This window comes from Quercus suber, unplaced genomic scaffold (assembly GCF_002906115.3).
Source record: "Quercus suber isolate HL8 unplaced genomic scaffold, Cork oak 2.0 scaffold_376, whole genome shotgun sequence".
In the NCBI taxonomy this organism is placed as follows: Eukaryota; Viridiplantae; Streptophyta; class Magnoliopsida; order Fagales; family Fagaceae; genus Quercus; species Quercus suber.
This window is the reverse complement of record NW_027069828.1, coordinates 328,553-343,056: the sequence shown is the minus strand read 5'-3', so window position 1 is coordinate 343,056 and position 14,504 is coordinate 328,553.

Sequence of the window (14,504 nt, the reverse complement as noted above, 5' to 3'; positions counted from 1 at the left end):
TGAACTTTCCATTCCCTCCATTAAAACTCTCAAACAAGGGAAGGGAAGAATATTCTAAAATTATTCTTTTCATTTATTTCCTTTTCATTCAATTCAATTCCATTCCCTCATCTCAAACGAGGCCTAAGTAACCTTAATTGGATATTTTAAAATAAATGAAAGAAATGAAAATGAATAGAATTTAAATAATCTTGTTTGGGAGTAACATTGAGGGAATGGAATTAAATCATTTTATGACAATATTACTGTAGGGTCAGTTTTTGTTGCCCAAGCCCAAAGGATATGGGTTAAAGGTCCAACGAACCCAGAACAATGAATTTGTAGAGAGTGGATCGAAGGTTTAGGCGCTGGCCGGCGTTCATGAATCATGAACTCTTTTTCTTTATTGAAAAATACTTAGAACAATTTACAATTGGGGGATGCTCCTCGGCCCATGGCCGAGGAGGTTTTTTCTTCCTTCTTCCCTCCCCCCAAAAGACCTCCCCTTTACACTTTGCTTCCCTTCCTTATATATCTCTCACTCTCCTTCTTTCCTTCTTCCTTCTGTCGATCATCTATTGGCCTCTTCCCTGACCGTCTGTCCCATCAAAGGTCATGTCCGTACTCAAGTGGTTCACCCTGATCGATGTTGCCCTGTCAAGGGGTTACATCCCCATTAATGCGGCCAGGAGGGTTAGGTGAGCGTATTCAATACCGAGGTGACAGTTCGCTCAGAGCTTGCCATTCTCCGTATCGAGGTCTCGGAGGGCCGAGGATAGGGTCATCCTCGGACCCATCATGCCTCCTCGGCGTGGGCCATTTGGGCCTGGTTTGGAGTGGGCCGAGGCTACCCGATTTTCTAGCCCCACAATAGCCCCTCAAAATCTTGCTGCACGCATTTCGTCTTACATTTATGGGCAGGAAGACCTGCATGGTTCCTCGATTTGGGGTATAAATACCTGTACGAACTGCTTCTTCCTGTTCCTCATTTGTAATCAAGAATATTCGTGCGCCCCTCCTGAGTTCAGCCATACTCTCACTAGCACCTCCAGCGCAAAAGCCTGTCCGAAGAGCCCTTCCTCTTTCTAGTAAGTCGCTCTGTCTCTCTTTGACCTCTCTTTCTCTTTACCCTTTTTTCTACTTCACCTGTTCTTTCTTAGTTCTTTTAGGCGTCAACTGGGATGGGTAGGTTTAAGAAATACGTCGATACCGCGGAGGCGATGGAGAAATTCATCACCGACCGCAGAATTCCCGGCAATGTAGGCCTGAAATATTGTGAGGAAGGGGAGTGGCGCATACACAGGCAGGAGGGCGAGGTGGTAATTCCTATAGTCGCCTTCCTTGAAGGGGGGATGATGATCCCTGTGGGGCCGGTGATGAGGGATTACCTCATGCACTTCCGGTTGGCCCCCACCCAGTGTGGGATAAACGTCTTTAGGATTCTGGGCTGTGTGGACGCCTTGAACGAGAAGATGGGGCTGAGGTTGACCCACCACGACGTGAACTGGTGTTACGACCTTCAGCTTCTTAAGGGCAAGTCGTATTACCTGAAGATGAGGGACGACAGGGTGCGGCTCATTCAGTGCCTCTCCGAGTCCAACAAGGGGTTCTATGAGGATTTCCTCATCGTGTCAGGGGAGTGGCACGATGGCCTTCACTGCCCAACAACAGAGGGAATACCAGGTGGGGCAGTGGGAGACAGAAAGGGTTTCAAGTTCTCGTCTTTTTTCTTTCCTTTTTTTTTTTTTTTACTAACGCGGTGGTGCTTTTCATTTGCAGACCCGCACGCTTTTGAGCGTCACTTCCATCTGGTCAACTGGGAAGACTTGCAGAAGGTGCTGAGGGCGCCGGTGTATATAAACGAGGATGACAATCAGGTTAGGGCCGCCCACATAATTTTGGGTTATAAACCTACTCAGAAATGGTTCCTGGTTCCGAAGCACGTCATCCTCGTCAACGATCCTCGGCTTCAGAGGATTACTGTGACCGAGGACGAATTTTCGTTCCCCGAGGAGCCCTCTGACCAGGAAGCTATCACATTAGCCGTCCCCTCCTCTTCCCAACCGTTGGCCGAGGCTGCTGAGGAAGCTCCAGAGGGGGAAGGGGACGCGTTTGACGTTTTCGCTCAGCTTGATCAGTCCGAGGACCCTCTCGGCGACTTAGGTGATCCCAATCTGACCGAAGCAGACCTCCTTGCTTCAGAAGCCCCTCTTTGGCTGACAATGGGTTACAAGAGGAAGCCCACCACCAATTTGCTGGACCTGATTGAGGGCCAGCCGGGGGAGTCCCAACAGAAACTTCCCACTCCACCTCCGAAGGCTAGGTTGACTTCCGCTCGGCAGAAACTCCCTCCTTCTCCTTCTCAGACGCGCTCGCCCTCTGGGTCCGCGTCTGCTGGCCCCAAGAAGAAGAAGGATAAGGGTAAAAGGCATGTGAAGGATAAGACGGTGTCCTCACAGGAGGAGGACACTACTCTGCGGCCGTCCAAGCAGCTTAAAATAGGCGACAAGAGCTAAGAGAGGCAGGTCGTCGACACCACCTCTTCCGAGGTCCAGGCCTGGCTCCCAGCCCCGATGCTCCATGGGAAGCCCTTGAGGGATAACGCCTCCCTCAGGGACTTCAATGAGGGTGAAGGTGCGCGCGTGGCTGATGCGCTGGAGAGGAGCTTGCTACTCCCAGCAGATATGGCTGAGCTTAACTCTTTGACGAGCGAGCAGGTCTTCCTCAGCCTCAAGCGATATGTGGGGATGGTAAAGGCTACAACCTTGACTCTTCTCCCACCCTTTTTCCTTTATTGGGCTTATAGCACACTGGTTGTTCTGGTAGGCTGTCCAAGCTATCTTTATGCTGGAGGGGGCAGCAAACGACCAGAAGGAGGCCCTCAAACGGGAGCGTGGTTAGCGCTACCAGGCCACCAGGGCTCTAAAGAATTCCGAGGCTGACCTCGCCAAGGCCTGAGAGGCTTTGAAGGCGGTGACCAGGGAGCGGGACAGTGCACTGTCTGGTCTTGAGGGTGCCCAGAATCAGGCCAATGAGCAGACGAAGCGCCTGGGCGAGGCGGAGGAGCAATTGCAGATCGCGAGGGATTTGATCGCTGATCTGCAGGCTAAGGTGACAAAGGCCGAGGGGTCCCAGAGGGAGGCCGAATGGGCCAGAGACCAGGCTCGGTGGGCTAAGGACTAGGCTGACCATGGCAGGGAGATGGCCGAGCGTGCCAAAGAGGAGGCTGAGACCGCAGCCTACGCTGATGGGATGGCTGCGGTAGAGGCCCTCTACAAGGCTCAAGTCCCGGGGGTGTGTAGGCGATACTGTTCCCAGGTCTGGGCTGAGGCCCTCAAACAAGCTGGAGTGGAGGCCACATCCGACCTATGGAAGGCAGAGAGCGTGTATTACCCCCCCCACTATCCGTGAGGTCGCCCCTAATGGCGCTAAGGCTGGGGAAATCGTTGAAGAGGTGGGGGACAGCTGAGCTGGGGGAGCATTCGAGCGAGGAGGTGCCCTAAGAGATAGTGGAGATCCCTTCCGATGATCCAACCCTACCACCGAGGAAGCAGCTGTTCCTGTCGTACCCTTGCAGGCCGTCCCTTCAGGCCAGGGTTCGGAGGGGTCAGGGGTTGCCCCTGTCCAGCCTGAGCAAAAGGAGTAGACTCCCCGGCGTCTCGACTCGTCTTACTTCCACGCCGTTTTATTTCATTTTGTTGTGCTTCTTCTCTATGTACTGGGGCTCTTGCCATGCAATTTTTACGAACTCATTATTGTAATGCGAATTCAATTCCCCTTTATATTTATTTAAATTGCTTATTTGTGCACACGCTGCCTACCTTTCCTTTTTTCCCTTTGATCTACACGATTTTAGCTTGAATTGTATGTCGGCCAATTGCACCTGTAACGATGATAAGGAGAGAGAACGTGTGCATGAGCAGCTCTCTTGCGTCTCAAAGGCTAGGTGGGGCTTGATCCTTTCCTGACTTAGGATATTTTGTAGTTAGTTTCCTTGTAGGCCTGAGTCCGAGGACTATGCAATACCTTGGTTCTGTCTAGTACCCAGGTATAGCTGAGCGGTTAGTTTTCCCATAAGCTTGAGTCCGAGGACCATGCAATGCCTTGGTTCTGTCTAACGCTTCCAGTTCTCTGTAAGTATCTAGTTTCCCCATAGGTTTGAGTCCGAGGACCATGCAATACCTTGGTTCTGTCTAGTACCCAGGTATAGCTGAGCGGTTAGTTTCCCCATAGGCTTGAGTTCGAGGACCATGTAATGCCTTGGTTCTGTCTAACGCTTCCAGTTCTCTGTAAGTATCTAGTTTCCCCATAGGTTTGAGTCCGAAGACCATGCAATACCTTGGTTCTGTCTAGTACCCAGGTATAGCTGAGCGGTTAGTTTCCTCTGAGTCCGAGGACCATGCAGTGCCTTGGTTCTGTCTAACGCTTCCCTTTCTCTGTAAGTATCTAGTTTCCCCATAGGTTTGAGTCCAAGGACCATGCAATACCTTGGTTCTGTCTAGCACCCAAGTATAGCTGAGCGGTTAGTTTTCTCATAGGCCTGAGTCCGAGGACCATGCAGTGCCTTGGTTCTGTCTAACGCTTCCCTTTCTCTGTAAGTATCTAGTTTCCCCATAGGTTTGAGTCCAAGGACCATGCAATACCTTGGTTCTGTCTAGTACCCAAGTATAGGTGAGCGGTTAGTTTCCCTATAGGCCTGAGTCCGAGGACCATGCAGTGCCTTGGTTCTGTCTAACGCTTCCCTTTCTCTATAAGTATCTAGTTTCCCTATAGGTTTGAGTCCGAGGACCATGCAATACCTTGGTTCTGTCTAGTATCCAGGTATAGCTGAGCGGTTAGTTTCCCCATAGGTCTGAGTCCGAGGACCATGCAGTGCCTTGGTTCTGTCTAACGCTTCCATTTCTCTGTAAGTATCTAGTTTTTCCATAGGTTTGAGTTCGAGGACCATGCAATACCTTGGTTCTATCTAGTACCCAGGTATAGCTGAGCGGTTAGTTTCCCCACAGGCCTGAGTCCGAGGACCATGCAGTGCCTTGGTTCTGTCTAACGCTTCCCTTTCTCTGTAAGTATCTAGTTTCCCCATAGGTTTGAGTCCGAGGACCATGCAATACCTTGGTTCTGTCTAGCACCCAAGTATAGCTGAGCGGTTAGTTTCCTCATAGGCCTGAGTCCGAGGACCATGCAGTGCCTTGGTTCTGTCTAACGCTTCCATTTCTCTGTAAGTATCTAGTTTCCCCATAGGTTTGAGTCTGAGGACTATGCAATACCTTGGTTCTGTTTAGTACCCAGGTATAGCTGAGCGGTTAGTTTCCCCATAGTCCTGAGTCCGAGGACCATGCAGTGCCTTGGTTCTGTCTAACGCTTCCCTTTCTCTGTAAGTATCTAGTTTCCCCATAGGTTTGAGTCTGAGGACCATGCAATACCTTGGTTCTATCTAGTACCCAGGTATAGCTGAGCGGTTAGTTTCCCCATAGGCCTGAGTCCGAGGACCATGCAGTGCCTTGGTTTTGTCTAATGCTTTCATTTCTCTGTATGAAGGGGTTTGTCTTCGGACCGCTTTATTGGAGACGATTCCTCCTTGGGTCGGATTATGATCTTACACGTGGCGTTGATCTCGCCTCTAGCTCGAGTCCCCATCTTTTTCATTTACGAAGCGCCCCTTGGCCGTTTGTGCTCCGCGCTTGATGTTTCGGTGCGTGAGACGCGCCTTCATTAATGTCCTCGTGAATTAACACAAGTCTAGCGGTCTACGGTCCCCTTGGAATTTGGTAGCTTCGTTATTAGCCCTGCTGGTAACTATATTTTCGAATTCTGTGTGGATTAATTCTCACCAACCTTCATCCTCTATATAAGGCCTTCCGGGGGGATGGTTTCTCCATACTCCATGAACTTCCTAACACAAACAGAAAACACGCCCTTTTAGCTCCCCAAGCCCCTTTAATAACCCCGCTAGAATTGTGACCGGAGTTGGTAGATATGGGGCGGCTTTGGGCGGGTGTGAGGATATCCGTGCCAAGAGTCGTTGTGACCGCAGTCCCCACTGGGCTTTCGGCGCGGCAGAGTCTAGGCATAACACTGACAGTGCCGTACGTGGTGGCCAAGAGGGATGTCGTTGAAGTACCTAATGTCTCTCTCCGGAGCGCACCGCCGACGGAGGAGACGCGTGAACTCATGTCATGGCTGGTGCCCGAGTGTTGCCGTCTCCAACGGCCAACGCTCGTGAGGATTGGAGAGAATCAAGGGAACATCATGGGGGAGGGCGTCCCGGTGCCCCTGCATCGCCTCCTCGCTTTGTTCAAACTCCGCCGCACTGAGGAAGGAGTTGCCGGTGGCCTTGAAGCAAGCCAGCCTCAGCCCCCTTCCCCCCTCTTATTGTCAAGTTCTCCCATTCTCTTAATGCCAATAAGAGTACGGGTTGATACTTCCCTCTAGCTAGTTTTAGGACGCCTGCCTGAGCCTCTGATTGTATTTTGTACTTTTCTTTTTATGAAATAATATCAAGCTTTCTTTCTTTGCTGTTAAATCTTCTGTCTCGAACTTTTATCTTTTTGCAATGTTTGTTTGGTAGTTCTTTTTTTTTGTACCACCATCGATCTTCCGTAGAATGATTATTTAGAACCATCGCCTGTTGCGCTAGCCAGCGCACTAATCCTTCCCACAGACGACGCCAATTGTAGGGTCAGTTTTTGTTGCCCAAGCCCAAAGGATATGGGTTAAAGGCCCAACGAACCCAGAACAATGAATTTGTAGAGAGTGGATCGAAGGTTTAGGCGCTGACCAACGTTCACGAAGCATGAACTCTTTTCTTTTATTGAAAAATACTTAGTACAATTTACAACTGGGGGATGCTCCTCGGCCCATGGCCGAGGAGGTTTTCTTTTCCCCCCTTCCAAAAACTCCTCCAAAAAATCCCCCCTTTACATTTTGCTCACATTTCTTATATATCCCTCTCTTCCTCCTCCTGTTGATCATCTATTGGCCTCCCTTTTGACCTTCTGTCTCATCAGAGGCCATATCCATGCTCCAGTGGTTCACCCTGATCGATGTTGCTCTGTCAAAGGGTTACATCCCCATTAATGCGGCCAGAAGGGTTAGGTGAGCGTATTCAATGCCGAGGTGACAGTTCGCCCAGGGCTTGCCTCTTCTTCGTACTGAGGTCTTGGACGACCGAGGCTAGGGTCATCCTCGGACCCATCATGCGCCCTCGGTGTGGGCCATTTGGGCCTGGGTTGAAGTGGGCTGAGGCTACCCGATTTTCTGGCCCCACAAAACCAAATTCATTCTTGGTTTTTTATTTATATTGATTACATTAATTGGTTTACATAATACACATGTTTTAAATTATACAAGAAATAAAATAAAAAAAATTGCATACTAAACACTAAAAAACATTCTCAAGCTCATTTTCAATATTGTTACCAAACACCGGAAAACGAAATAGTTTTCCAAAAAATGCTCTTTAGAAAATAAATTATGTTCTAGAAAACGTTAATGTTGAAACAAACAGAGCGTAAAAATTTACGTGTAAATCAACAAATTAACATGATTTTCATTTAGTCATTACATCATTAAAAAACCACTATTGACAAGTTAGATTTTAGGAAAAACTTGGAAAATACTGGTTGTTTAACGATATTTAAATTGAGAGATTACCATCATTAAACAACCATATCTCCTTATGCACCCGATGGAAACTCAGACTCTCCACCTACCAGCCGATAACAGTCTCCTCCTTACGCCCTCGTGATGCTTCTTGTTTCTTTCTTTGCCATTGTTTGATTCTCTTTTTGTTTGGTGAGGTTTTCTGATCATTCCAATCATTCACCCAAACTTGACGCATTGGTGGCTTTTTTTTTTTGGGCAAGGCTTGTGTCCAGTGAAAATTTTCACTGGACACGGCGGGATTTGGACATGTGTCCAAGATCCAATGTGTCCAGTGAAAACTTTCACTGGACACAAGCTGGACCCTTTCTTTTCTTTTTCTTTCTTGGTGTTGGGGACTGGGTAACTGTTTGAATAAGCGTTGTTTCAAGGAAAATACATGGTTTCAATAATTGATAATATGATGGTTGGAGTGGTCAGTAACTGCGATTAATAAATTGTGTTCTATTTGGCTGATATTTGTTTAGCAAATTCCGAAAATGACATAACTACCATGTAATTGTTTTTTTTTTTTTTATTAATATCCATGAACTAAATAACAGCATAAAAAACAATATCAACAACTTATATATTTATTACCACCGCACAAGTATAAGTGCTTGTGGGGTGTGGGGGGTAAGGGCCGAGATTTAAATCTTCAAGAGAGAGTTTCACATACATATACATTTAGATTAGGCTAGAGTAGAATTTCTATCTTGTATTAAAAAAAAAAAAAAAACTTATATATTTATTACTCCCTCCATCCCACTTTTTTTGTCATTTATTCTATTTTGAGATGTCCCAAAATATTGTCCTGTTTCTAAAAATAAAAGTCATTAATTTACTAATGTAGGAATTATACCCCTATTAATTTACTAATTCAATTTTTTGATAAATTTTTTTAAGGGTAGTTTTGGAAACTTATACATTTTTAAAAGGTAGACAAGACAATAAATGATGTTCCCTTAAAAAGTTTAACCTTTCAAACAGGACAAAAAAAGTGGGACGGAGGGAGTATTAACTTGATCCCTTCCATGTTTGCAAAAAATCAAGGTGACCAAAGAATAGTAACTACCTAATCCTAAAATATTTAAATTTCAAGTTTTTTCAACTTCAAAAATTATATATAAAATGTAAGTTTGTGTATGAGATAGTATATATATATATATATATATATAGGCAAAAATGCAAAATTGACCCCTCTAACTTTCACTCTTTTTTATTTCAGTCATCTAACTTTTAGTTGCAATGTTTGTTTGGTAGTTCCTTTTTTTTTTTTTTTTTTTTTTTAATCACCACCAATCTTTTGCAGAATGATTACTTAGAACGATCGTTTGTTGCGCCGGCCAGCGCACTAATCCTTCCCACAGACGACGCTAATTGTAGGGTCAGTTTTTGTTGCCCAAGCCCAAAGGATATGGGTTAAAGGCCCAACGAACCTAGAACAATGAATTTGTAGAGAGTGGATCGAAGGTTTAGGCGCTGGCCGGCGTTCACGAAGCATGAACTCTTTTCCTTTATTGAAAAATACTTAGAACAATTTACAATTGGGGGATGCTCCAGGAGGTTTTTTCTTCCTTCTTCCCTCCCCCCAAAAGACCTCCCCTTTACACTTTGCTTCCTTTCCTTATATATCTCTCACTCTCCTTCTTTCCTTCTTCCTTCTGTCGATCATCTATTGGCCTCCTCCCTGAACGTCTGTCCCATCAAAGGTCATGTCCATGCTCAAGTGGTTCACCTTGATCGATGTTGCCCTGTCAAGGGGTTACATCCCCATTAATGCGGCCAGGAGGGTCAGGTGAGCGTATTCAATGCCGAGGTGACAGTTCGCCCAGAGCTTGCCGTTCTCCGTACCGAGGTCTCGGAGGGCCGAGGATAGGGTCATCCTCGGACCCATCATGCGTCCTCGACGTGAGCTATTTGGGCCTAGTTTGGAGTAGGCCGAGGCTACCCGATTTTCTGGCCCCACAATTACTATTAGGCCATTATTTTAAAATAAATTGTTGAATATATAAGAGTATTTTGGGAGTTTTAGTAAAAAATTCATTAAATTTAATTTCATTCACTCCCACCTATTCCATTCCCTCTCATTTTAACTCCCAAATAAGGGAATGAATTTTTCATTCCCTCCATTAAAACTCCAAAAAAAGAGAAGGAAAGAATATTCTAAAATTATTTTTTCATTCATTTCCATTCCATTCCATTCCTCCCTCCCAAACGAGGCCTAAGGCTCCGCTTGGGAATTCATAAGGGAAGAGAATGGAATGATTATAAGAGAATGGAAAAGAATAGAATTGAATGGAATGTATTTAAGTAAGGGAAAAGAATAGAATGGAATGGAATTAAGGCCTCGCTTGAATATTTTAAAATAAAGGAATGGAAAGGAATAAAAATGAATAGAATATAAGTAATCTTGTTTGGGAGCAGCATGGAGGGAATAGAATAGAATCATTTTATAACAATATTATTATTAGATCCCTATTTTAAAATAAAGAGTTGAATATATAGGGGTATTTTGAGAGTTTTAGTAAAAAAATTATTAGATCTAATTCCATTCTCTCCCAATTTCAAGGGGAAAGAAAATTTGAGGTTTTAAGAAAATAGAGAGGAATAAGTATTTCCTCCTACCCATTTCATTCCCTCCTACTTAAACTTTCAAACAAGGGAATGAACTTTCCATTCCCTCTATTAAAACTTTCAAACAAGGGAATGGAAGAATATTCTAAAATGATTCTTTTCATTCCTTTCCTTTCCATTCTATTCCCTCCTCCCAAGTGAGGCCTAAGTGTCGATTCAACACTTGACTTTAGATTTCTCTAAAATTAAGCCATTCTTTGGTTTTTTCAATTTACAGCTCACCGGCCAAAATGGCCGAGTACTATTGTTTAGCAAAATATGTATGGATCCAGTACTATTTGTGAAATGATTAGGGATCTACTACTTTTTTAAAACTCGAGTTTGTAAAACTTGAGTTTGCCGTGTAAGCTGAGTTCCATGGGAAATTTTTTATGTAACTTGAGTTTCAGTAACTCAAGTTCCATAGAATATAGCATGACAAATTTGAAGGGTATTTTTTCAAAGAACTCAAGTTTTTGGAACTCATGTTTCAAAAAGGTAGTAAATTACTAAATATTTCACAAACAGTGGTATATTGCTAAATATATTGCCAAACAGTGGTATATGGTCATTTTGACCTAGCTTACTCTTGTGAATTTTATGGCTTATTTTGTGAGATGCAAGGCTTGGAGAGTCTCAAACTTGCTCTATCTCCTCAACCAAAAACTTCTTCGCTTTTTATAAATATAGGAGGCCTCCTATTTGCAAAGCACATAGAAATCTTTGAGAGAGATTTTTGGGAAATAGCCATTATGTGATTGCTAATCCTTTCTGTCAATCACGCCACTCTTCAAGACTTCATGTTTATGACTTCCCTAGCATAAACTTGACTTCCTTAGCCCTCAAACCATTTCTAATCACAAATCATCAAGAATATGTAGTTATCCTACCAAAATTTTCAAAGAGAACCTGAAAAACACTTACAAGGATCGATGGAGGTGTTGTCTAAGCTCCACTGATCCAAGTCTTGATCCAAGGAGGTGATGCCCAATCAATCCAAGTTTTGATCAAAACCAAGGAATCAAACTATCTGAAGGTGTTTCCAAAATTCCAAGTTTGAAGGAAGAACGTGTTACACCTAGATTCAAGCCATTAAGAACATACAATTCCACTCTTGCATTTAGGCATAATCCTTTCACCAGATAGATTCATGACCATAGATATGTGATACATGTCATGATGTTTGCTTTTGATGATAAGGGATAAACCACTATGAACATACTCGTATAATATATGGTTTATAACATGATCAAAACCTTTTTAATAATCCCAATCTTTGATCTATTTTATTGAACATAACATGAAAATTTTACATTTTGTCACATTTTCGGATAATACTTGCATGACATGACCGTGACCACCATATTTTAGAATAATGATTTACCAAACGAGGTGAGTACCGAACACCTTCACACTCTATAACTAGTTATTCACAAATCAAAATTTGACCGATCACTTTGAAAACGTGCCCAAAAATGACTTTTCCTCCCCACTTAGATAATTATTTTTGATTGAAAAGGAATTTGAAGATGAGGTCTTCATGTCACAGACTAAGTCATATGCACCATAATTTTTATTTTTTAGAATGTAAGTAGAAATTAAAGCCATGCATTTTCTTAGTGTTTTTTTTTTTTTGAGAAAGATAGTAGACTTTCTTAGATTGTATTTAGAACCAAAGTCATATAATTTTCCATTAATTTATATCAAATGTAATTGCATAATTATTCAATCAATAAAATGATGCATTAATTTTCTTATTTTTCTATAAATTAAAATAAGTGGTGACTTCAAATGTACCACCCTTGATCTATAGTTAAAATGTTCATAGACAAGGCAATATTTTGAGAGACAATCAATTACGGTTTCACTTATTCATATGGGCTTGATCTAATAAAATAAAAAATCAGACAAGCTTGTGGTCTCTTGCAATTGCCAAACAATTTCCATCATTTTCTTTTATTAGGAAAACACTAAAAAACCAAGTTTGAGAACTGTTTTTAAATTGGTGAGCCAAACAAGACACTGAGGGCTCTCATTTTGGATTCTCATTTCCATAAAGCAATAAATAGTAACACTGCCCCACCACAACCATTTTTTCTCCTATTTTCTTCTCAGTTTTTGTCTCTTCTTTTATTTATTTATTTTTATATAGAATGATTATATAACTTGTGAGCACCTACTCCTCCTTGTTCTCTACCTCTTTTTTTTTTTTGGCTTTCCTCTCTCCTTGACTGGCTTTGAATGGCTCTGATGGCGACACAATTTTGGGTGGTAGTGGTGATTTTATTTTTGGTTTGAGATAGCCGTAAGGGGGGTCTGGGTTGTAGTTGGTGATCGTGATTTTTGCTCATAGTGACAGTTATGGGGTTGCAAATTGCAATGGTCTTGAACAGTGGTGAATTTAGTTTGCAATGTCCCAACATTATCCAAGTTCAAACTTTGCTCCTCTTTTGAGCAAAAAATGTGCTCCTCTTTGTTATGATTTAACATCTTTTTTACAATTTCTTTTATCCTTCTTGTTGTCTTGCATGCAAATAAAGAGAAGAGTAAACCAAAAATACACTAACTGAATACTTTTTTAGTTTTTATTTTTTATTTTTTTTTGGGGGTGGGGGGGCGGTAGAAGGGAAGTTCAATAAAACTAAAGAACCTAATAGGGCTATTTTCGACAAAAGTAAATTGACTTATAAACAGAAGGCTAGGAGAGTAGACAACCTCTACGAGACCATCGGCTTCACAAGAAGGTGACAGAGGCTCCGAAGAGACTATGATAGAGGTAACATACCCTTATCAAACCGATGGCACTTTCAATGGATGACGCCACCACAAAAGCAAACGGATACATATCCCCCACAAATTGATGGGAAAACCTGAAGCGCCAGGTGACCATAAGGCCGACAAGGTGGAGAAGCGGATGGGTCCTACGTGGCCTTACTTGGTCCTCACGAATATTCATGTATGAAAATATCTTGCACATCATGCACAAATACTTTATCATGCTCCCATATCTTCTCCATATGGAAAGACACCCTAGAATCACGGAAACCCTAATACCAAATCTCCTCTACAAGGAAAGATCCCCACTTCCGAGAGATCTTGGTTCACTACTTGCCACTATATAAGCACCAAATCTCCTCTTTCCTTAGATATGTAGAAAATCTCTAGCTCTCTCACTATAGAGTTTTTAGAGATTTCTCATTCACTGAGTTGACATTCAAAGGGTTCTTGGCCGGTACCGCATCAGTGCCTTCTGCTTGGTATTTCAACACATCATCATAACCAAACAAGCTTTAGAACAAAGCTTGTTAAGGAAAAAAGTTTTGTTACTTCAATCAGCACTTGACAAGTTAAGGAAAAAAGTTTTGTTTCTATGTTATTAACATATAAACATCCTCGCCCTTGCAAAATAGAGAGGAAGTACTGTTACATGCTAGAGCATACCTGTTTTACATGTGCAAGTTGCAGGGTAGTTCAGTTTTAAAAATGGACAAGAACATTGTTCACATTATAATGTTGCTAGAATCCAATAAACCTCCTTCCATGCTCATGAGGCATAAGCCGTAGAACTGAGATCACAACCCCTAGAATTTTCAATTTAAGTTTCAACAGTAGGCAAGCTTTAGTTGCAGTACTCAATTACTTAAAACATCATGGTTAGCACAGGTAGTTCTTAAGGTCTGATATAAGTAGAATTCTCACTTAATTGATTCATTAATTCATACACGAGCCCAAAAACACAAAACAATTCTGATACAAGAAATCTAGAATCATACCCCAGATAAACTCAGGAATCCAAATCTATAAATTCACTAGATTTTATTCAAAAAAAAGTCTTAAATTATGAAGCTTTTAGCAAAGAACCTCATCTTTCTCTCTGATGAGACGATCCTTGCTCTCTTTGTACAGAACTTGACGCCACCTTTGCACCCTGACATACAAGAATGACAGCAACACCGCGGCTGCCACTCCAGTCACCGATGCAATCGACCAAAACCCCCTGGCACATGCTGCACAATTCCAAACTCTACAAGCCACCTTGGAGACCCCAGCTCTCAGAATCTCCAAACGCAATCTCAAACCCCTCCTTATCTCGTTAGCCACTTGGGGCTGTGACAACCTTCCATTTTCCTCATCGCCTCCAGAATTCGATGACACTGATGATGAAGAACTTGACTCAGGTTCTGGGTCTTGAGTGGCTTCAAGTTCAGGGCCCAATACTGGAGGTACTTCTTGTTGCAGGCCTTCATGGTTATCGTTGAGGTAGTTAT